This window comes from Rhinolophus sinicus, linkage group LG02 (genome assembly GCF_036562045.2).
Source record: "Rhinolophus sinicus isolate RSC01 linkage group LG02, ASM3656204v1, whole genome shotgun sequence".
NCBI classification, from domain to species: domain Eukaryota; kingdom Metazoa; phylum Chordata; class Mammalia; order Chiroptera; family Rhinolophidae; genus Rhinolophus; species Rhinolophus sinicus.
This window is the reverse complement of record NC_133752.1, coordinates 118423272-118447998: the sequence shown is the minus strand read 5'-3', so window position 1 is coordinate 118447998 and position 24727 is coordinate 118423272. Positions and strand designations below refer to the sequence as shown.

At 34.9% G+C, this 24727-nt stretch overlaps 1 long non-coding RNA gene across 9 annotated transcripts in view; it reads left to right on the top strand.

The window, feature by feature from the left end:
* LOC109452884 (uncharacterized) overlaps positions 1 to 24727 on the top strand; it is a 166695-nt gene that overhangs the window by 69237 nt on the left and 72731 nt on the right. For 2 of the 9 annotated variants that reach the window (XR_012493885.1, XR_012493882.1), the window contains exon 4: positions 17467 to 17556. The exons of 5 other annotated variants lie outside the window; for them this stretch is intronic. This is a non-coding gene — a long non-coding RNA (uncharacterized LOC109452884). Of the gene's footprint in view, positions 1 to 5179; positions 5428 to 5479; positions 7084 to 17466; positions 17557 to 24727 lie in introns of those variants that run through there. 2 more of the 9 variants (XR_002138203.2, XR_012493888.1) reach the window with 2 other exon arrangements.

The window sequence follows — 24727 nt, the reverse complement described above, 5'->3', positions numbered from 1 at the left end:
GAATCTTTCTCAAAATCTAGAATGGGGAAGAAAGAGATACTTGGCAGCATTTTTAGGCCTACTCATTTATCAAAACATTCCATCAGAAACACCCAGACTTTTCCTTCTATACCTCAGGTTCAAGTCTAGCAGATGTCTTTACGTATGAGTGATATTTGCAGCAAATCTGGAAAAACGTAGAAAGGCATTAAAAAAAAAAATTACAAATTCCAGCACTTGCCAATTTTGGTTTATTTTCTTTCTTCAAGTCACTTTACTATGCCTATGTGTGGAGACACAGGTATAGACATAAATATAACTTAATTTTTTACTCAATCACTTAATGAAGACACACTGAGCAAACCTATTGATTTGAAAATTCTCGTCAGCAATTACTATTTTGAATTATTTCATATGTCATAAAGCATTAAGGATTCATTCCCAAAAATACTTCTGAAAGGAGAAATACTTGAAGGAAGAAGAGCAACCATGATTATGTCGGAATGTTTTAATACCTACATTCTGTAGCCTTCAAGAATAAGAAAGGGAGGGTTTAGGGTGTAGGAGATTTGCAAAGTGACAGAAAGTGCTTATGTTTCATTTCCTTCAACTTGAGGCTCCTGGGTGAAATTAGGTCATATCCTTTAGAATTGTTGCCACTGCTTTAATGCCCCAATTGACTTTCTCACTGAGTGATCATCGGAATGCTTTACCCAATTATAAAGTCTATCATATATTGTAGGGAGTTAGGGAAGTTATTACACTCTTTATGAAACATGTGGGCATCACCTAGGGAGGCAGAAAGGAGTACACGATTTAGTGAGTAAATCACTCAAGGTTACAGAGAAAAGTTGAGTCTGAAACCTAAATATCCCAACACCAGAACGTGTGCCCTTTTCACTCTTCTGTATTATCTCTTTTATAGGAAGGACCAACGAGACAGCACATCTACTTATGTACCAAGCCAAATAAAATTAATTTAACATAAAGTCACTTCAAAATGTACCTTCCTTGATCTTGTGTATTTCACCAGAAAAAGGAAACCAATATAATTTTCTAACTATCTTTACAATAGAGTCAAATATTTTTAGAGCCATAGATATTTCAAGAGATGTTATATGACTATGGAAAACAAAACAACATTCCTTTATTTTTGTTTAGTTTATATTACTAGCACAGATATTTTATAGTCAGAAGTGTCAGAGGAAGTTTTTAATTTGTCTCCTGTGTACCTAACTTGAAAGCATGTTTTCCGAGACAGAACATTAGTCTCAAAAAATTGCTATGCACAGGTGGTTATTCTGCTTTATTTCTTATTTGCCTGATAAATCCTATTTGACAGTTTTCTGTTTTCAGACTAAATTAGAAATGTTTATTCCCTCTATCCATTATTTACATTGAAGTACAATCTAGCATTATTGTGCCTTTTGTTTTTCCCTTCTAGTTATAGATTTCAACTGGAACTTAATTTTAAACTTAAGTCAGATTACACTTTTGGTATGATTTGAAAAAAAAAGGATTAAAAAGTACTGTTTGTCCACTCTGGTTTATATGATTTTGAAAGAATTAGCCTAAAAAAAAAAGGCTTGGTTAAAAAGAAAGAGAGAGAGAGAGAGAGAGAGAGAGAGAGAGAGAGAGAGAAAGAAAAACATGGGCAGAGGGAGTAGCTTGAGGAAACTCTCCCTTATTTCCTTCTACCTGAATCTGTAGAGCTGTCTTGTTTCATATCCTTTCTGACACTTGGTTTCCCATCAATTATATTTTTCATGCTACACAGGCTACCACCATCTGCTCTTCCAATGAATCTTTCCTTTTTGCCTAAGTAACCCAGAGTTATTCTTTTACTCGCCGTAAGTAATGCTAACAGAAACAGGGATCACCTTATTTTATGAATAAAATATTTAAGACAAATTATTACTGTTACCACAAAAACAATTTTCTAAAAACTATATCATAGGTAGACTTTTACATGAAACCATGTCTACTACCCCAAGATTAAATTGCACTTCACCTTGAAGAAGCAAATACGTTTTCCCCTATAACAAACAATGTATTCCAAACAATTTTATGCTTAAATATAACTGACTTTTGAGCTTAAATTGAAAGGTTATATTTCTTTCCTCTTCTCTATGTCTTGAAAAACAATGGAGTGAAGAGGACAGGGATTGCTGTGATTAGCAGCCATGTTAGGTCTATCAAGATTAGAATTTAGTGTTCATTGCTGTTTTTCTTAAAACAAATAAGAACAAAAAAAAGAAATAATAAAGTAGGCTATAGAGGAAGGACATAAATACTTGAAGGATTTCTAAATAGGAAAACAGTTGCAATTCTGATTCCTTCAAGCTTTATGGCTGTGATAGTTCTAGAGATGCTGAAAATGTGCTTTTCATTGAAAAGGAAGAGTTACCAATTATCAGGACTTAAGCTATTAAATATTAGCAGCACTGGCACATTTTTAAGTGGTGTGAATAATACTAAAATAGCTAAATTCTTATTTTAGTTCAATTTTTCTGGCAATAATCAATGCTCTATGTAAGAGTGGGTTGAGACTGAAAAGAATGAAAATCGATTTTAACCTAATATTAGTTGGTAAGAGGTATTTTTTTTTTTCTTATCCTTTCCTCAACTTCCATACCTTGACATTGATAATACCCTCACCCCCCTCCGCCAAAAATTGTTCAGAAAAATGAGGAAACTAACTTATAGCATATGGAAGCTTTCTCCCTCCTGTGTTATCCTGAGAGCAGGGGAAAGTAATGTGCAAAATCTGTCAAGTGAAATATGTATTTCCAAATGTGACTGATTAGATAAACTTTCATGAATACTTACGAAGTTTGACTCATTCATAGTTCCTTTTTCCTAAATGTCAGTTTTTTGATATCTGCTTGCCATTATGGAGTACAGTTCATCAAAACATATACAGAGGGTGCCAAAAAAAAAGTGTATACACATTTTAAGAAAGGAAAACTGTATTAAAATTGTAACTCAATATATACCGATAACAAAAGATGAATACAAGTCACGTTTGACTTCTGCATATACAAGAAGTGCTCAAAGTGGTTACCGTCAGCTTCCAGACACTTCTGATTATGGAGAACTACTGCTTGAGCAACGTTGACCAAAGTGTTCACTTGCATGCATTTTTTTGGCACCCCCGGTATTAATTTTCTTTGTTTTTCTAAAATATTGGAGCTTTCGCCTGTGTAGATGTTCAGCTACTTAAAAAAATAAGTCTGTACTTAATGTGCAAATTACAATATACTATTTACTATATTACATAGGATGATGTGAGCACATAAAGTTATTTAAATCATACTTTAGACTTGAAAAGGATTTATACCTGTAAGAAAATTTTGAAATATAATGAGAATAGTTTATTACCTCCAACAATTTCCTTCTTTAAACAGTCTCATTGCTTTTTCATACCAATTTTTAAAATTAGAAAAAAGTTTATATATAGACATATTTAAATAGAGATAGATAGCTAGATACATGTTAAATATTAAAATAATTAAAACTGAACTGATATCTGTCTAATACACATGTGGACAAAAGTTCCCCAAAATAATATCAAAAGGAGACTTTTGAACAAGTGAACAGTTTGCAAACCAGGGAAATGCAATATCTGGTGGTAATCGAAACTGTGCTCCACCGAGACAAAGGACATGCTGCCTTTTATAGAGGAATATCTCGCCCATAGTTCCCATTTTGGTCCATTCCGTGAGGTTTCCAAATCAGACAGTTTGATTGGTCAGTACAGATGCAGTTGCAGGTTCCACATCGCACAGTTCTGATTGGTCAGGGCAGGTCCCCGTGTGGTGACGATATAGGAATCGGTGTCTGGTGTGTTCCCAGGATTCATGGTCTCACGTACCCAAAGAATGAGAACGCAGACCGGAGAGACAAGGGTTAAGCAGTACTTTTATTGTAAATCTCAAGAGAAAAAACTCTCTAGCGAGAGGGCGGGATCCAAAAATGGAATGCCCCTGAACAGGGCTATGCTAGGAACTATAATGTCTCTGAGTTCCTGCACTTGGGCAGTTAACTTTGGCCGGCTCTGTAAGCTGATTGCCCTCTACCCATGCTTCACCCTCTCCCCTCCCTTACACCTGAGCTGATAGTTTTGGTGGGCTCTGCAGCTTGAATGGCTTTGTTAGCTATTAAAGTTATTTCCTCTGGCTTTGTTATGGTCTCCGCCTTAATCCCCTCCGCCTTGGCTATGTCCCTGAATGCCTATGGTTTTTCTATCTCAGTGAGAAGGAAAAAGAAACTTCCTTGTAATAATGGACTCTGGCATAAACAGGCAGGGCATAGGCAGATTAGAAGCTCAGTCTGTGGTTCCTCCCAGGGTGCAGCGTGCAGAGTATGTGAGAGGCCTGTCCCGACCAATGCCACTAGACTCTAGTTTAAATTTAGCCCATTTACCCACAGTGTGTCTTGAAAGATAAATTTCTTCTCAGGTTCACACGAAAAATTTACAAAACGTTTCACATGCATTGTAGTTTCCTCACTGCAGTGTGCTGTGCATGGGGCTAGGCTCTGAGTTTCCGAAAAGGATAAGACCTATTCACTGCCTCTGAATAAGTCAAGATCTAGTGAGATGTATGAGCCCTGTGAGTCTCACAATCTCAGCCCACTTCACAATGCTCCACGGCAATGCTTTTACATCACACTAACCCTTGTATATCCCACAGATTTTTGCAAACAATTTTAAATCTTTTCAAGCCCTGTCACTTGAGTCCATGTTTCCTCACTTCTCAGAGACTCAGAGGCCATGGGAAGATCAGCTCCATATTCCTTCCTCTCTTTCACTGCACGTGTTTTCAACTCTCTTCTCCTCAACTCATGTGTTAAATGAGGGAAGTCTCCTTTTTCTCCAGGATTTATTTTAATTAATTAATTAATTTATTTATTTAATAATATATTTTCCATCTCCATTTTCTATCTTTCTACTTTCAGCTAAAATTGTCCAAAATCCTCTTGGTTATAGATGCTTCACTCCCAGGGTTTTATCGGAGGTTTCTGTGGCCCCTCACTTAACCACCAGGAAAGAGCAGTTCTGCCAGCGGCAAAAACAAATGGGAGTCATTAGGTTCACTCAGTTGGAATACAGTGCTGAGAGGTTCTTTAAAAACAAATTTTTAAATTTGCTCGTTCACGTGTTGGGGTAGAGAAATAATTTTACTTTCTACCTTTCTAGGTTCTTGGCTGAGATTCCCCCTCTAATAAAAGACTTATTAACAAGAGAAAAACAAGCAGAAGTTTAATAACATGTACGAGTATACTTCCTGTATACGGGTACATGGGAGATACCCAGGAAAACTGTGTAACTCCCAGAAATGGCCCAACTCAACACCTTAAATAACGTTTACAGCTAGACACGAAATAAGATGTTGGCGGAAAGACAGGAAGGAGTCCAGTGATGGGAGGTTACCATGAAAAGTACAAAAAAAGGTAAGATTGTTATGCAGATTTCAGTTGTTGCCTCCGCCCTGCACAGGAATTTCTGGAGGTTAAGAGTCAACTTTTCCTGCAACACAGGAAGACACCCTTGCAAATGGAGATTTATCTTATAAGTGTAAATGCCTCTTACAAAAGAGTAAGTCTACTGGTTTTCAGAGCTTTTCCTCTGTTTACTGTAAAAATAATCAGCCTAAACTAATCCTTATGCCAAAAAGACATATTTTGGGGTGGCAAATTCTGCTCCCCTTCACATGTAGTTCATGTCTTCGGGTAGTGGTATGGCTGCATTGTTGCTCTTCTTCCTCCTGGTCCTTTTTCTCATTCCTTTCTCCTCCTCCATTCTCTTCTCTCCCTCCCCCTTTCCCATTGCTCCTCCTCCCCTCCTCTTTTTTCCATTTCTTATTCTTCTCCATCTTCTATCCCTTCTCTTTCTCAATTGAAATTGGTCTTTCCTAGATCACCTTATCATCTCTATATTTCCTTGTTTTCAACTGCCATGGCAAAACATGTCTAGTGTTTTCTCCTAATTGAAATGACATTCTTGCCTTTAAAAAGTTGTCAAATAGAATCAGAATGGGCCTCTAGGAAAGGAGTTATGAATCAGGTTGTTTTAAACTATAGGAGAAAAAAGCTTCTACTCAACTTGCTTGTCACATCCATTTTCCATCCGTGTTTAGAGCCAAGTCTGACCTAATAAGTTTGATTCCATAACCACACAAAAACCTAAAACTAAAAGAACATTTGTACTTATTGAGAACAAGTACCCTGTGCTCAGAACGTATCTTTATCATTGAGAAAAGATCTTGCTCTCTAATGATATTCTGATATTAACATATATAAAACTTGCTGTTTGAGTTAAAGAAGGTCTTATTGACAACTCCATGCTCTAATAGGCTTCCCCTACTCCTGAAAAAGTCATTATCTCATAAAGAGAGAACAGCGTTTGCAATGGTATAAACTCTTGACCAGAAATTGATTTGGAGCCAAATTCTTAGCTAATAAGTACACACATATTTACTTTAAAAGTTCTCTGTGCTTTTATAGAAAAAAAATCTATAATAATAATTTAGTAGTAAAATAATTAACGCATGTTGAGTACTTACTATATGCCAGGCACAACAAATTTATGAGATAGGAGTTATCATTTCCTACTTAATAAGTAAATGAATTGAGGTACCAATTTGTTAAGTGAGATTTGAACACAAGATGCCTAATTTCAAAATTCACACCCTTAAACATTATGATACAGTACCTCTCTCAACTACAGAAAACATTGATTCAGAATCTAGTCTTGATGTCCTCTATTATTAGCAATATGAAGTCAGTTTATAATTGATTAATCAATTACAAAAAATCTCTTTCCCTTTACTCCAATTCCTTTTCAAGCTACTATCTTTTTTATTGTATTACTTTGCAACAAACCTTCTGAAACACTTGACACACATTTTTTCTGTTCTTGCTCGATATCTATTTACTACTTCACCCATTAAAACTTGAATTTTTGCTTCATTCACAATGCTAAAATATTATGTTAATGTTAACAGTTCCTTTGATTTTTTTCTACTTTGGGTCTCTTTCTCATGCTATTCATCTACCAATATCATGGTTGCATTCCTCTCTGTTGTCTGCACCGTTTCCCTCTTCCCCTTAAAATTCTCTTTTCATTAATTCTAATACTACTTTTCTCTGTAACATTCTTCCTTTGAATCCTTTGATAGCATCCTGATCCTGTTTTCAGTCTGTCTGTTAATGTTGTCCTCTTTTTAGTTAAAATTGTCTTTTCAAAACATTCCATTTTCTTCCATGACTTGAACCAATTTGATGATTGCAAATATTTATTTTCAGTCTGGAACTTTCTCTTGAACATCAGAATTATATGTATAACTGTCATGTTGGCATCTAAACTTATATGTCACATGTAAGTTTAGCTGCTTATATATCTGTGCAATAGCTGCTTACATATCTGTGTCTCAGCCTAGATAGTCTTTGAGAGCCTGAAAGCTAAACTCTGTGTCCTGTACATCTCTTCATCTCCAGCATATTGGACGATCCTTGGAACTTAAGAGATGCTTTGTATTTGTTTAGTAGGAAACATTGAATTATTGAATGCATAAATGAATGAAAATGACCTTGTGTAGTGTGTTTACTCTTATTCCATTTTGGAGCTGAGCACATCTTCTGTTTATAGATGTTTACTGTGTTTAAAGCTGTCTCAACAGCACTTGATATTCATAACCTCACTTTTAAGCAGACAGAGTTGATATCATTTGTCTCATTTTAGAGATGAGGAGGGCATTGGTTTTCAGAGTAAAGAAGACTAAACTGAGATGACATAAAACTAGACCAGAACCCAGATATCCTCATTTCACGAATAACAAAATATAGAGTTTCCTTGAAGTTTATATTATCTATCACATATGAACAAGGGGGAAATTAAGATGTATATTATGAAATAAGGTGAACTATCTAACTTGATTCACAGTAGAGAAGGAAGAAATACAAAATAATATGGAATATATATCCCTGAAGATAAGACTCAATTTGTAAAAATAAAAGTGAGCTTTCAAAAAAATTTAAAGAAAAATTTGAACACTCTGTGGGCAACATGCTTTCAGAAAATCTTTTAAAGCTTCCATATTTGCTTCATCCTACATAATAATTACCTGCTCTGTTAGAAAAATTCCTTCTAAAATGGAATAGAAGTGCATTAAAGCTATGGGACATAATTACTAGTTATGTGCCTATCTCAGATTACATTAAGGCTTATTTTGTTTGTCTTCTATGATCCTCCTTGAAACCACACAATTTCAATCCCTCCTCCAGAGAAGTTTTGGAAGATTTAAGTCAGAATAAATTGGTTCTAAACTAGAGCTGTGGGTGCATGTGTGGCTACAGGAGAAGTGGGAAGAGATTTAGGACAAGAAAAAGAAAGAGTTGTTGCTCTTGACTGTTTTTCTTTTGTTTTGTTTTTCGTTTGTTTGTTTGTATTTTAAATTTAGCCCCATGATTTTAGATGGAATTTCCCAGATAAGCAAATTGCACTGAAAGTTGTATTACAAAGACAATGTAAAGATTTTTTGGAATATCAGAAATCTGTATCATCTACCCTTCCAGCTGCATCATAAAACAGTGAGGAATAATAACAAGTAAACTTCAATACCACAAAGGTCAGATGGGGGGATTATAAACTAACACATTTCTTTATGGTGTTCTACAACTTCCGCTTTATTTATTGTGTAATCTGTGGTATGTTGTACTACTCATTCTGAGGCAATCCATCAATCAAAGCACAAATATGTGTCCTCCAGAAATTTCTGGCTCTCACTGGTTGCCCAGAGTGTCCTGTTATCTTGCCTGAACAAAGTAAGCTTTCATATAAATAATCTTACTTTTCCCATCTACCTTTTTGAAACTTACCTGCCTTACACCCTCTTTCAAGAACATCTTTCTCTTGTGACTGTTATCTAATCAATAAACATATTTCTGTCTCTTAATGACAAACAATTCTTACCACTGGAAAGGATCAAAATAGAAAACTGATCAAAAATTAAGTTTAATTCATGTTTCTGCTAGAAATACAATTCTTATATAAAATAGATTTCATCATTAATTACTTTTCAGCTTTATTTACTAACAAACAATAAAGTTCTCTCATTTAAATGTACAGTTTTGTGAGTTTTGGTAATTGTATGCAATCATGTAACCACTACCGCAATCAACATACAGAACAATTTTATCTCCCCAACACTTCCTCTTCCTCCTTCACTGTTTGTCCTCAATCTCCTAGGTCCCACTGATGTGTTTTAGTTTTGTCTTTTCTAGTATTTCATATAAATAGAATCAAACACTATATATTCTTTTGTACTTAACTTACTTACAAGAATGTTTTTCGGATTTATGCATGATATTGAATATATCAACATGTGTTCCCTTTTTCATCACTGTTGTATAAATGAGCCAAAGATGGACCATGTATACTGGCCCTTGAGTTTTCTTCATAGCACATTGAAATCCACTAGCTCAAAAGCATGCTGGCACCAAATTCCAGTTTTTACACATCTAATTGTTTTAAAAATAGCCACATGAGCAGGTTTTTAGCTACTTAGGATCTGCCTGCTTTGTGTACCCTGCAAAACTACATTCAACATCTGCAGCCATTAACAAGACAGAGACATTACGTTTGGTTATAAGAACCAGACCTCTATCGCCATTCGGAAGTTACCAGACATGTAAGTGTCCTCTCTGATCCTCAGTCACCTGGCAGTTCCCAGCCCTCCTCCCCTTCTGGATGGTAGCCCCTCTCTTTATGCTACCCATGTGGGGTAGGAAAGTCCCATGTGGGGAAGGACATCCATCTCATACAACTCAAGAGCTACTCAATAAAGCTCATTGTGTTACTGGCTCCTGTGGTTAGTTTATATACAGATAGATAGATAGATAGATAGATAGATAGATAGATAGATAGATAGATAGATAGATAGATAGATAGATAGATGATAGATAGATATAGATGATATAGATATACATATACATATACATATACATATATATATCATCTATATCTATATAACAACCAGCAAGTCCCTCAAACCCCCTACAATTGCAAAGTAGTATTCCATACAACAGATATTAGCCCATCTTATTTATTGGTCAGTTGATGGACATTTGTTTCCAGTTTTGGCTATTATTCACAATCTCACTATTAACATTTACATACAAGTCTTCATGTGGGCATGTGTTTTGATTTCTAGCATGAAAATAATGAGGATGTGCCTGAGTCACATGGAAAATATATGTTTAATTTTAAAAGAAACTGCCAAATTGTTTTCCAAATGGCTGTATGCTTTGCATTTCATCAAGAATACAAGAGTATTTTGAGTGCTCTCCATTATCTCCAGCACATGCCATTGTTAGTTGTGTTGTTTTTGTTTTAACTAGTGATTTTTGTGGGTGGGAATTGGGATCACATCATGGTTTCAATTTGCATTTCCCTGATAACTAATAATGCGGGGTATTGTTTCATAAACTTATTAGCCATTCACATATATTTTTTGTAAAGTGCCTGTTCAAATAATTTGCTCTTTTTTTGAATGGGTTATTTGTTTTATTATTGAGTTGTACGAGTTTTTCTATTTTTAAAAATATGTATATTCTGGATGCAAACCGTATGTCAAATATATGTTTTTCATTACTAATTTTCTTGTAATATCTGGCATGCATTTTCATTTTCTTAACTGTATCTTTTAAAAAACATAAGTTTTTCATTGTAATGAAATCCATCTTATCAAATGTTTTCTTTTACAGTTTATGGGCTTTTTTGTTGTTGTTTGTTTATGCTCTGCTCAAGAAATTTATGCTTCACTCAATAGCACAAATATTTTCTACTATGGTCTCTTTTGAAAATTTAGTAGTCTGGGGTTTTATATTAGGTATATGATCTATTTGAAGTTAATTTTTATGCGTGGTATTAAGTAAGGGTCTAGGTTCATTTTTTATTTCCCACAGAGATCCAATAGGTCTAGCCTCAAATTTGAAAAGATACTATTTTCTCTAATGCATTACATTGGCACATTTGTCCAGAATTAATTGACCACTTAAGTGTGGTCTATCATTGTAATTTTTCAATACCTTTTCTGACTTGACCTTCACAAGCCACTTTCCATACTGCTGTCATAGGGATCCAAATAAAATACCATATTATCATGTGAAAGGGGTTTCAGAAAATGCCACCCCAAAATATATCTTTTTGGCATACTAATTATTTTGAGCTGAAGGTGCTTGGGAAACAACAGCTGCAGGAAGGGCTGTCTGACCTCTCTCTTTCTACCTAAAAAAAGGTCAGGAAGTTTCCCAGGAGAGAGGTGCCCTTGCTGTACCAAGAAAGGAAGAGCATTCTTATCACCAGAGACTGGGAGTCATGCCAGAATGGACCTATGCAAACAAACGTTAAAAAAACTCTTATCATTCATTTTTACACCCCTATGTATTTCCTAGTCACTGCTCCACAATTTACTTCTCCTCAGCCAAGCCCCTTTGTTTTATTACATCCCCACCATTTATCATTCTTTTTAAAAAATGGTGCATTTTGGGCCTAATGGTTTCTTTGGTTCTTCGTTTTCCTTTAGAAGATTCCTGAGTGCACATAATAATATTAAATAAAATGTGTATATTTTTCTCTTATTAATCTGCTTTATGTCAGCTTAACTCTTAGGCCAGTCACAGAACCTAGGAAGGTAGAGGGAAGATTTCTCTCCCCTACACGCGTTGTTCTCCTACTTACAATTCTTCAGGGATCCCCTAATCCCCTCAGAATAAACCCAAGACACAGTCACATCATCTATAATACCTTTCACAATTTTGACAGATAGAGGAGGCCCTATGACAGAAAAAAAAGTATGTTATGTGCAAAGATGCAGAAAGTTAAAAAAAGAAGGTATAGTAAATTAAGAGATCTCCAAGTTCTTTTGTATTCCTTTAATATAAGTCATGAGCTCCAATGTACATTCATCCACTTAACACATTTCTTTATCTTTATTATTTGTAATTCATTTCTCTTTTCCAGTGGTCTCCGTTTATGCATCTTTGAAGAGTTTTATCTTAGTGCCATGGTCTAATTAAGTCCAACTCAAAAATGTCATTCTCTGCCAGGCACCATCAGCCTCACGTGGTAGCCTGTTAGGAACACAAACCTCAGGCCTCACTCCAGAGCTATCAAATCAGAGTCTTTGAGGTTAAGGCTTTAGAATCAGTGTTTTAACAAGTCCCCCTATTTATTCTGATGCATGATCGTTGTTTTGTAAGATCCGTTTCTTTAGCGTTTGTTCTATGATTTCTAAGACTTCTTACACACAGTCAGTGGTTTTTGCACTTCTTAAAATAATTAAAGCATTGATTAAGAAATGAATATTCACAGATTATTCAGAGATTCTTATACATAGTTACTAATTTCCTGTCACTCTTCAGTACTAACTTTTCTAAATTAATTGGTATGGTTATGACTCAGGCACTGGAGGCTGGACTGTTAATTTGCTGGAGTTCAAAAATCATACTGTGTGGATTCTTGGGGATAACAGAGGAGAAAGATAATGATGCATTATAAAAACAATATCAAATTCTAACACACCCTTCTTTACTTTTGAAACTTTGACAATAACACAAATTTTCTCCTTTAAAATCGTAAAACTGTGAATTACATTAACACATTTTCTAATCTTAAAGGATTCCTAGATAAGCTCTTCTTGATTACAACGAGTTGCTACTTGTTTTCTATTATTCTGTTATTTTATTAATTTAATTTATATAAAGTTTGGGATTCGTTAATATATTTATGTGATTCAAAGACAAAATTATTAAAAAAAAAAAATGCTTGCAGCTCTGTCCCTCCACCTCACTCCACCATTTTTATTAGTTTCTCATTTATTCTTTCAGTTTGTCTGTAATTAAAAGCAAATGTAGTTATACTTATCACTTTATTTTACAAATGGTGATACAAAATATACATGATTATGCACCTTTTTAAAATTCTTTACAAAAATAACCTCAAAATCTCTATCAGTACTTTAAAATTTTAATTACTTTTTTAATTGTTTTAATTACTTTTTTAATTGTTTGTTTGTTTTTCCAGGATAAAAGATAATTTCTTTAACCAGCTCCTTATTGCTGGATACTTACATTGTTTCCAATCATTTGTTATTCTGAAGAATGCCACACTTAACAGCTTTGTATGTATATTAAAAACAATTGTTATTTAGATTACATGAGGTGGGATTTCTGAATCAAAGGATAAATGCATTGGTAATTTTAGTAAACATTGCCAGATATTTATCTCCTTCAGGGGAGCTCGATCCATTGTTTGTGTGCTGGCCTCACAGATACAGTAGTTTTCAAATTTTTGGATCATTTGTCTATTGGATATGTGAAAAATAATATTTTTGAATAAATGTATTCCTCTTAATATGTGTAAATTTTGGTATCTTTTCATACATTTGTCCAATGAACTGTTTTTATTCTTTGCCTAGTTTTCCAATGGGTTATTTGCTTTCCCCCCATAGATTTATAGGAATTTTTAAAATTAAAATGAGACTAGCCTAGGTCTTTACAACTCATTGGAGAAAGTTTGGGGAAGATGAAGTTTTGGGGAGGAGGGAGATGCAAATTAAGAGTTTGATTCTTGACAAGTTAAATTTGTGATATCTGAGACATTCAAAGTAGATGCAAATTAGGCAGTTGGGTGTTCCAATTTGGAACTTAAGGGAGAGAAGTGGGTTGCTGATATAAATTTGATAGTCATTAGCATAGAGATGGTAATTAGGGCTTTGGGAATGGATAAGATCATCCAGGAAGAAAAGGTAAAAGAGAAGGGAAAAAAAAATCTAAGATTGTTTTTTAAGACATTCAAATATTTAGAGTAGCCAGAACAGAACTTCATTGATTCCCTTAGGCATTGGACTAGCCACACTGGGACTGGACGAGCTGGATCCCCTGGGCTGGTGGCCACTGAGAAAAGGAAACCACATTAAGGACTCTTCCAATGGGAGTTAGACCAGAGCAGGGCCTGAGGGTCCATACCATAGTCTGTTCCACTGGGGAGCATGGTGAAATCCTATAGAACTTGCTGAATCCATAAAGACTGAATGCAGTTATGGACATGCTTGACCACCCAGATATTTATCTTGGCAGCTTGCTGCAGTTTGTAACACGGCTCATTTGGGGTGAGATATCAGCAGAATTCCTGGAATAGTTCATGTTCCAAGAACACAAAGAACCAAACTGATACACCAAATTGTGGCCACTCACTTACAACTTTCTCTCTCTCATAAACTTTTTATATAGCTAAGCAAATTCTTAACCGACTGACACTACCACAGATAACAGCTATTAACTCTGAAAAAAAAAATCAAAAATAAATACTTTTAGGCTTTGGAGAATAAACAGAACCAGGCAAATTCTAGAGGTGAATTGAAACTTGTAAGAAGGAAACACAGGGAATACAAGGTGTATTGTTTTGTTTTTTTCCTCTAAATTTAGACTTTGGAAACGAAGTCTTGGTACCTCAGATGTGGCTAAAACTCTGACAAGCCAGTCTTTCTGGCTTGAAGAACAAAAAGATTTCAAGACAGTTGCATCTGTTGGAAAGTGAGGGAGAAAAAAATCTAGAAATGAGGTGCCCCAGATTCTGGGTATACATTCTTTCCAACACTTTGGCTGAATCTGAACCACATAAGCTTGAGGCAGATTGAACAAAGTTTAGCTATGTGCTGATAGAAAGAACTGAATTGCAATTCAAGCTGCCACCCAAGTGTCAGAATTTATAGTTTGAATCCAACCAAAACCAAATTAATTCCCTACTTTTAAAAAATGGAAATAAACATTCTTTAGAATAATATAACAGGATCGAGAATCTCCAAAATATGACATTCAAAATGTTTGGTGTTCAATGCAAAATTACTTGATAAGTAAATAAGCAGGAAAATGTAACCCATTCTCAAAATATAACATAATGAATGGAGACAACCCCAAATTGATACATATGTTGAAATTATCAGACAAGTCCTTTACAGCATCTATTACACTATGCTCAATTAGATTAAAAAAATACACTCGTGATGAATGAAAATAGTCTCTGCTGAGACATAAAAAGCATAATAAAAATATCAGATGGAAATTCTATAATGAAAAATTACAATATCAAATCAAATTTGTAATAAAAACACATATTTTGATTTGTTTCATGGGAAATAAATTAATAAGCAAATAAAGACAACCACAAAGCCAAGTAATAATCTCCAGTTACATAACTACTTCAAGATTAATGAATGTAGTTAATTTAATAGAGCAGTACAATAAAAACAATATTTCAAACAGTCATGAAATGAAGTTGAATCAAGTTAAAGATACAAGTTCTGACAATTAAGTTTGCGAACTCATCCTAGAAAAAGTGCTACAGACCTCATTACTGAATATCACTATGGTCACCTTTAAAGTACTCCCCTTGGGAAGCTGTGCACCGACGCCAGCACCTAGTCCACCCTTCAAAGCAATTTTTGAAATTTTTATCTGGAATGGCCAACAGAGCTGTTGTTGTATTACCCTTGATGTCCTGAATGTCTTCCTTTCAATATTTCCTTTATCTTCAAGTAAAGAAAGAAGTCACTGGGGACCAGATCAGGTGAGTAGGGTGGGTGTTCCAATACAGTTATTTGTTTACTGGCTAAAAACTCCCTCACAGGCAGTGCCGTGTGAGCTGGTGCATTGTCGTGATGCAAGAGCCATGAATTATTGGCAAAAAGTTCAGGTTGTCTAACTTTTTCACGCAGCCTTTTCCGCATTTCCAAATAGTCAACTTGGTTAACTGTTTGTCCAGTTAGTACAAATGTATAATGAATAATCCCTCTGATATTAAAAAAGGTTAGCAACATCAGTTCAACAAGTTCGCGAACTTGATTGTCAGATCTCGTATATGCCAAAGTTTTAACAGCAATTTTCTTTGGTTGTTGAAATTGAATGTGATTTTCATTTTTTTTAATCTGTGTTTTTCTTCCCCTGTTTCTACTTAAAAGAAAGCAGAATATGTCACGCCATACTCATATGCCTCTTTGACATAAAAATTAATTTGAGTTGAAAGCAATTAAGAAGGAACAAACTCAGAAAAATTTCCCCCTTTTATGCCTAAAGGCAACATATAAATTCTCCTTTAACTAGCATCAGACTCTTATCAGCCCAGACATGGATGGCACCAGAGAAATCTGCAAACAAACTTTACTCCATTAGTTTCCTCCCATATATGTACCTTCGCACAGGTATTCACCTAAGCTACCTTTGGAAGCTTAAAACTGCTTTCCTCTGTCCTGTCATTTCTCTACAAATGTATTGTCCTTTGTTGAAGACGGCTTGTATGAACTGGAATTCTGAGACCCCATTTCAGTTACTTTGGGTTTAGGTTATTCTCTCATGATATGCGCTGCATGCATTAATAAATGGTTTTCCTGTTGTTAATCTGTCGCTTTGTATGAGTCCCAACTGAAAACCTAAAATGGGTAGAGGTAGAGTTTTGCCTCCTCTGTGTAGTAATTAGCATATATTGCACATGTAAGGTGAAGTTATTTTTGTTTACTTAAGATAGTTGGAAGAATTGAAAGTTATGCTTCTCTCTGTAAATATGCTTATTTTCTAAGTTAAATGTGTGTGTATACATATATACATATGTATGTATATGTACACATATATATATATATATATACATATATATATATATGCCTTCAAAGCTGATAAATTAGATTTAACTACTTTATTGACCTAATTTATGTCTCATCATTATAAGCTTTGCTGTTCGAATCTTTTAAAATACTTTTAGTTATGACAATTTTTATTCTTGTCTTGATTCAATAGGAAGAGCTTGCTGCTTTGATTTTGTTTTCCATTCACTGTTGGCTATGGCATTTGTATCCATTTGTCATTTGAATGCAAAAAAACTTTTGCACAGAATTACCTTAAAGTGCCATTTTAATTAATACAATTGCATCAGCCATCTCTTGACCAAATCACCTTACCCTACTAAGACGTGCTACTATAGAAATAGAAACAATTTTCCAAAGCAAGATGATCCTAAAGTGATTTGCTGGGGGCAAAACAAAGAGCGTGCTGGGGCTCTGAGGGTGGGAAGAACCTTTCCTATGGTTATGTAAGATAACAGGGATCAAAATGTACTTCCTTATGCCTGGCTGCAGTTCTTCTTTCTTAAAAGCTAAATTTTCTGAGGCTTAGTCATCCCATTATAGTGCTTATATATGGCTCTCCAATTGCCTGTATGTTGATACATCTCATTACCCCACTTCATTTATATGTCTAATCATGTCTCTGTAAGTACTGGACATATCATGTTCTAGTTAGGCTTGACCTGAATACCTCTGCGCCTTATTTGACTCAAGATATGCAGCTCCTGTTAATAATTCCTTTTCATCTATGTCATTTATTAAAACAACCTATAAAAGGAGGGTTTATATAAAATGAATTTTCATCTTATAGGTTTGCCTTTTGAAATTTAAGAATGAAGAGCCTGTTTGTTTTCACCTGAGTATGTTGTCTACAGTTGGCCTGAACAACTATCACTAGACAGTAAGTACACCAGTAACTTTAGCTGAGTCATGCTAGGATGGATTTAATAAAATTCATCAATTGCCCACTTAATAAAGTGAATAGGAAAGATCCAAGCTACCCTTGGTCAATGACGTAATATTAAAACATGTGCCTTAACCCCAAGATGTCTTACAGTTGTTGAAGAGTAGGTAATGTATAAATAAATGGATAATTACAGGGCATTGAAGGTCATGCACTAATGGAAGGTTTTATATATTATGTTATCCCATAAAACCAGCATACCACTTTTACAACCCAACTTCTCAAAATACCTTATGCATCCCTTTTTTTGCTACAAAATTAGAAGACACTAGACTTTGAATTTAATTAAAAGAAATAAATTATGAGATCTAAAAAGGGATATAAAATTATTTCTTCATGTTCCTTTTATTCAAATAATGTGCCCTTAAAATTTAAAATATTTCAGTTATATCAATAGGTCACCATATTGTTTCTCATTAAAACTCAGTTGTTAACATTGTATAAACATTCCCTAGGTCTTGCTTTGAGACATCCTTTTCATGGATGTCTCCTGAAAAATCTTTCATATAACACAGACTTAGGTGTAGTTAATGATTGCATTCATATATAATCACCTGAGGCAAAGTTTTATTCAAATGTATTTCATAGCTCTCTCATTAATATCTGAGTAGGTGCTATGGCTACAGCCCCATCTTCATCCCAGCCCCAGGAAATACGTATTAGTAGGTACCGAAATAAGAGAAATTCCTGCTTAGCCAAGGTAATCATATCCTGGAGCAGCTAATTCAGAGTCAGAAATGTTATTCTTGCCAAAGAATTTAGGCGGCTTTCTTTAAGAAATTCAATATCTTAGATTCATAACATACACCTTAAAAGCTAAATCAAAGAGTAGATAGCTTGTACCACATCTAATTTGGGGATAACAGAAGCTGACCCACTCAAAAAAATTCTTCAACCTGAGAATTTTATGACCATGTAATCACGTCTACAATGGACTATGATGATTGACTAAGATGAATCTCTGTGCCACAGCAACTGGGCAAGGTCCAGAGACATTCAGAGGTAAACCCATGGTGGAGAGAGAGCAAAGAGAATTGTTCTCCACTGGCTGACAGGCTGGCAATAACACCATCCTGGCGGGGCACTAGGTGGTGTTTCAAAATGTAAACATAGTCTACAGTCACTATTGATGGTCCTGTATCAGACTTGTAAGTTTCAAATTTCTGAAAGAGAATGGACTTTGACGAGTTCACTGATATGCATACACTTCCCAGAACACAATCTGGCTCAGATATTAATGATATTTATTGACTAATACTATACAAATACCTGTGATACACACTCCCAGGGCAAAGACTTCCCAGTAGACTGAAATACTGCTACATTTACTCATAACTCTGAACAACCCAGGACAAACTAAGTGTATACTTCATTTGAACCATCTTCTATAGCTCTACCATACTCTTAGTAAACAAATGTCTTCACTAAAGTGGTACAATTACTCTCTGCTATCAACCGCTCATTTGTGCCTTTAAAAATGTCCCTATTTATTAAAGAATGTTCCTTCTCTGCCAACTCAGGCACTTAAAACACAACCAATGTTCTTGGTGTGTGCTTGATTTAGGAGATAATATTGGGAACTTTTCACATCTAAATATACCATTGTGCACCCATAGATCAATGGCCAGAGGGATGTTTCAGCTAATTGTCAGAATACATGAATGGCTAAGAAGAACTCTATGATGTTTGTTCATGTGTACCTCTTTTTCTATGCCTTCCATAGTCAATACAACTTTTCCATCTACTTGACCAAGGCTGAATTTGAAGTAAACCATTAGGATTATTCTTCATTATTTTTTCCAAGGCTTTCAGCCCTCAGTCAGTCCTTCCAAAGGAGAATCAGAACAAATACTATGTCAATGGAAAATGGCATCATTCTCCATCCATAAAACCAGGATTTGATCTCCATGATTATGGACAAGGAGGTTGAAAATATCCATAAAGTGCTTAGGGATTCATACTGACACTATAGTCAGTTCTGGTGTTTTCTTCACTGGAAAAGGACTAAACCTGGATAAAATTTCCACTTCAAAACATTCCTGTACACATGAAGATCTCAGACCTGAGGAGGTTAAAAAGCTTTAGTGGTATCCACATCTTTCTTAGCTCTTTAAATGTAATTGATAAGCCCAAACATCATGGTTCACAGAATTTTTAAGAGCAGTTGAAATTCTTGGATATTCAGAAGCTGTCCTCCTATTTGTTTGCTTGATTTAGTCAATATTCTGTCTCTGCACTCCAGGTTCTTATTTCTACACAAGGCACTTTTTCTTTTCTTACAACTTCACTGGGACATTTTTTTGTTTGTTTGTTTATCAACATTTTATCTATATCTATCTATCTATCTATCTATCTATCTATCTATCTATCTATCTATCTATCTATCATCTATTGGTTTATCAGTCTTCTCTGCCCAGCTTCACTCTTATTAACATGCCTTCTTTTGATGCCAACAGGACCTGTATCTCTAGGTAGGACATACCTTCTACACTGGCTTTGATTATAGGTACGAAGCTTACCTTATTCAAATTATTTTACTCCAGGATCTCACCAGGGAACAGAGAATGAAATATTATGTTTAAGTTGGATGGTCAGTAGGCATTTTCAACTGTATGCTGACTTCTTTCTTTGATTATACAGAAACCTAAAGAGCACAGTCTGAACACTAGGTTTTGCTGGAGAAAGAAATACCATCTTAAGATTCCTTCCTTTTCTCAGTTGCTATCTTCCATCCAATGTTTCTCCATTCTCTCTACCAACTGACTCTCTATTGCTGTCCTATGTCGGCATACAGCATTTTCTCCGTGAGCCCAGTGACTCTCAGCCTTTCTCAGAGAACTTCACTGTTGAACCAGTTCTCCGGTGCCCATTATTTTCCTGATGATATGTCAGATTGTCAGTTTGCTGAGTTGCGTCAGTTTATTGTCAAATTGCAAGTTTATAAAGCCAAACATGATCACGATTCATAACATGCTTAGATTTTGAGTCAACATCAATTATCTGTAAAAAAACTAGAAAAGCATGTACTTATAGAACAAACACATTACTATTCAAATGTAAGACATATTTTCAGAAAAAAATATCTGCATAAGAAAATATTTCTATTTTAAATACTCTAAGAAAAATTTAAGCATACTAAGATAAATTATTGTTGTGTTATTGAACATTAAACTAATGATAAGAAAAAGTAATATATTAATGTAGTCTTCTAAAAATATTCTCACAATTACAAAATACAGGTCTTTTTCATATGTATTAAATTTTCAAAGTTGCTAATATACTGTATTCCACAAATTGTACCTTATTTTCCACAGATAGACAATTTCAGATAACTCGTTAATTACTATTCCCATGAATTACTCCCAAATGACCTTTAACAAGTTTGAATTTGATAATAAAACTCACCGTAATAATTCCAGATGGAAGTTTTTCCCAAGTATTATTATACTTTTAATTGATCACTTATTTTTCATATAATTTCTGCTCAAACTTATATTGAGAAATAAATTACAATTTTAAATCAATAATCTGATGATGACCTAAATGGTTATTTCATTTACAGTTTGTATATATTTTATTATCAATATTCGTGATAAAAAATAAGCAGCATCTCCCTTGATTTATAAATTCTACTTAGTAAACACATTACTATTTTATGCATCCTTACCTCAATTTCTATAGCATTAAAAAAGTTGATTTTTTTTGGGTGGGTGTGGGGTGGCCGGTTACCTCAGTTTGTTAGAGCGTGGTGCTGGTGCTGGTAACACCAAGGTTGCCAGTTCAATCCCCACATGGGCCACTGTGAGTTGTGCCCTCCTTAAAAATAAATAAATAAATAAATAAATAAATAAATAAATAAATAAATAGCTTTTAAATGTATCTCTATATCACCAGTAATGTCTAATACTAGAAAAGAGGGAAACAGTGAGCTTTAAAACATATTTTACTTAAGGCTAGCATAATTTAAAGTATGAAATCCATTTTTATTTTTTATCATTTCTGACAAGTAAACTTTAGAAAGACAAAATTATTTTTAAGAAATGGAAAAACTACTTATACAGCATTAGGAGGGAAATATCTGCTGAGATATTTTGTTCATTCTTCAATATGTAAAGTGTCACTGTCATTAAACCTGACAGACTTGAAGCAAGTAGTATTTTTAAAGGGCACATTTTAATGCTTCCTAAACATAAAAATGAATTTCTGGAAAGGATTACTTGTTTTACAAATAAAAGGTATTCGAATGTGAGATAGAGTAACTTACCAAAATATTCCAATTTATTCCTTTCTTGATAGAAATGGATAGTTTTCTTTTTTTCTTAATTTAATTTAATTTTATTAGTTTCAGGTGTACAAAATATTTACACCCCTCACAAAGTGATAACCCCACCAAGTCTATTACCCCTCTGACATCATACGTAGCTATTATAGTACCACTGACTATTATAATACCATATAGTTGACATGTCAATTATAGTTGACATTCAATATTATTTTATGCTGGTTTTAGGTGTACAGTTCAGTGGTTAGGCATTTATATAATCTATGAAGTGATCCCCCTGAATAGTCCAGTGCCCATCTGACACCCTACATAGTCATTGTAACATTATGGTTATATTCTCCATACCTTATTTCACATCCCCATGACTATTTTGTGACTACCAATTTGTACTTTCTAATCCCTTCACCTTCTCACCCATCCCCCAACCCCCTCCCATTTAGCAACCATCAGTTTTTTCTCTGTATCTATGAGTCTATTTCTGTTTTGTTTGCTCATTTATTCTGTTCTTTAGATTCCACACATAAGTGAGATCATATGGTATTTGACTTTCTCAGTCTGACTTATTTCCCTTAGAATAACCTACTCTAGGTCCATCCAAGTTGTTGCAAATGGTAAGATTTGTGTTTATTTGTGTTTTTTTTGTTTGTTTGTTTTTTTATGGCAGAGTAATACTCCATTGTAAAAATGTATGACAATTTCTTTTTCCAGTTGTCTATTGATGGGCATTTCAGCTGTTTCCATAGCTTGACTGTTGTGAATAGTGCTGCAGTAAACATAGGGGTGCATATATATTTTTTCAAATTAGTGTTTTGGATTTCTTTGGATAAATACCCAAGAGTGGAATTGCTGGGTCATAAGAAAGTTCTATTTTTAATTTTTTGAGGAACTTCCATAGTGGCTACACCAATTTGCAATCCCATCAACAGTGCACGAGGGTCCTGTTTTCTCCACATCCTCACCAGCACTTTCTTTTGGGTGATTTATTAATGATAGCCATTCTGACAGAAGTGAGGTGGTATCTCATTATGGCTTTTATTTGCATTTCTCTGATGATTAGTGATGCTGAGCATCTTTTCATATGTCTATTGGCCATCTGTATGTCCTCTGTGGAGAAGTGTCTATTCCTCTGCCCAAGAAATGGATAATTTTCTAAGCTTCGATGACAAGAAGTCATTAATCTTAGCCATCACTTACATTTATGAGCTTGAAGAACTGTGAGATAAAATTTTACCATCATTCTCTGCCTGCTTCTAAAAGAATGCCTGGTCACTTCTGTGGGGACAGAGCCCCAGAGAGTAGTTTACAGGCTCTTGGCCTCACGTGGAAGGGTGCTGGCTCGGGTAGTGGATGGCCGTCGGCTGGGGCTGGTTGACCGTCGGCTGTGGCCAGTTAGCCAATTGGCTGCTAATATAACTGCTGCGGCTACGGAGGAGAGCCGAGGAGAGTGGAGGAGAGTCGTGGGGTTGGCAGAAAAACGGACAGCAGGTCGCAAATCCAGTGAACCCAGCCTCCAGTGAGAACATAGTGGTATGACTCCCCTACCTATGGTTCCGTGGGTGTTCCTTTTTGGCCTCACCATATCCTGCGTTCTTGTGTGAGGAGCAGGAGCAGACACCCCGCAGGCCTCCCTGCACGACAAATGGCGCAGCGAGCAGGGTCTCCTGCACGACAACTTCAAAGCAATATTTCAAAACTAATTAGTCTCCTTTTTGACAAGACACATATGCATTTATTTTGAATAAAAACTTGAAATGAGATTTTTTAAATGAGTTATTTAGAATTCTTCTTGTACTCTCTATATCCTGAAAACCTTGATCACATGCAACAGTAAATCTTCAGTCATAATTATAAACAATGACAGTGCGATTCTCAGTGTATGACCATGTCTCTTTCTATATCGTCTAAATTTAACTTCAATATTTAGTAGCTAAAATAAATCATTATTAACTTGTTTTTATTCATACAATATACATAGATTTATAATCAATATAAAATAGTTTAGGTCATTTATCTGTTCCTGAAAAGGCTCATAATTAAACACATTGGATTATGCTATATAAGAATCATGTTAATGAGTCTGAAAAAAATGTTTTAACGGAATTTCATAGATCTGGTGCAGTTCATTAAATCAGTTATTAAAAATTTACTTGTAAAGGATGCTTTGAAGCTAATAGAAATGAATGGTGCTGAGGATACATTTGTTGAAAAGAGACAACATCCCATCTCTCTTTGAGTGTAAAGTTAAATTTATAAACTGAGACACTTTTTTATTCATAGACCTGTTGAGTTAGGATTAAACACACAGTTGGACGGACACAATTTAGCAATTAAAGTAGTACTTTCATCACAAAGTCATGGATCTATTCCTTAAGAAAATGGAATATATACATATATTCCACATACGTGCTATAATATACGCCAAATATCTAGCAGATGGCTATAGAAAGGGAGACAGAGAGAGAGAGAGACAGAGAAACAGAGGCAGACAGAGAGAGACAGAGACAGACAGATGAATAGAGAAGGGATATTCGTTCAACTAAATTAAAGCTGCTAGTGTCTATTAGGTTTGGATGATTAGAATTCAGTAAGCCATTTTCACTTGTAGATATATTAATAGTAAGCAAACAGATTTGCTTACAATAGTAAGCAAATAGTAAGGAAAAACATATGAAATGTTTTTCATATTATTTCAAATTTACTCATAGAATTGGAATAAAGAATATGGCAAGACCTCCCACCCTCATTTCTAAAAATAGATATTGGGCTGCCATGACCCAGACTGACCTAAGCAATTGCAAATGGAGAAACTGTTGCAAAGGAAGGAGA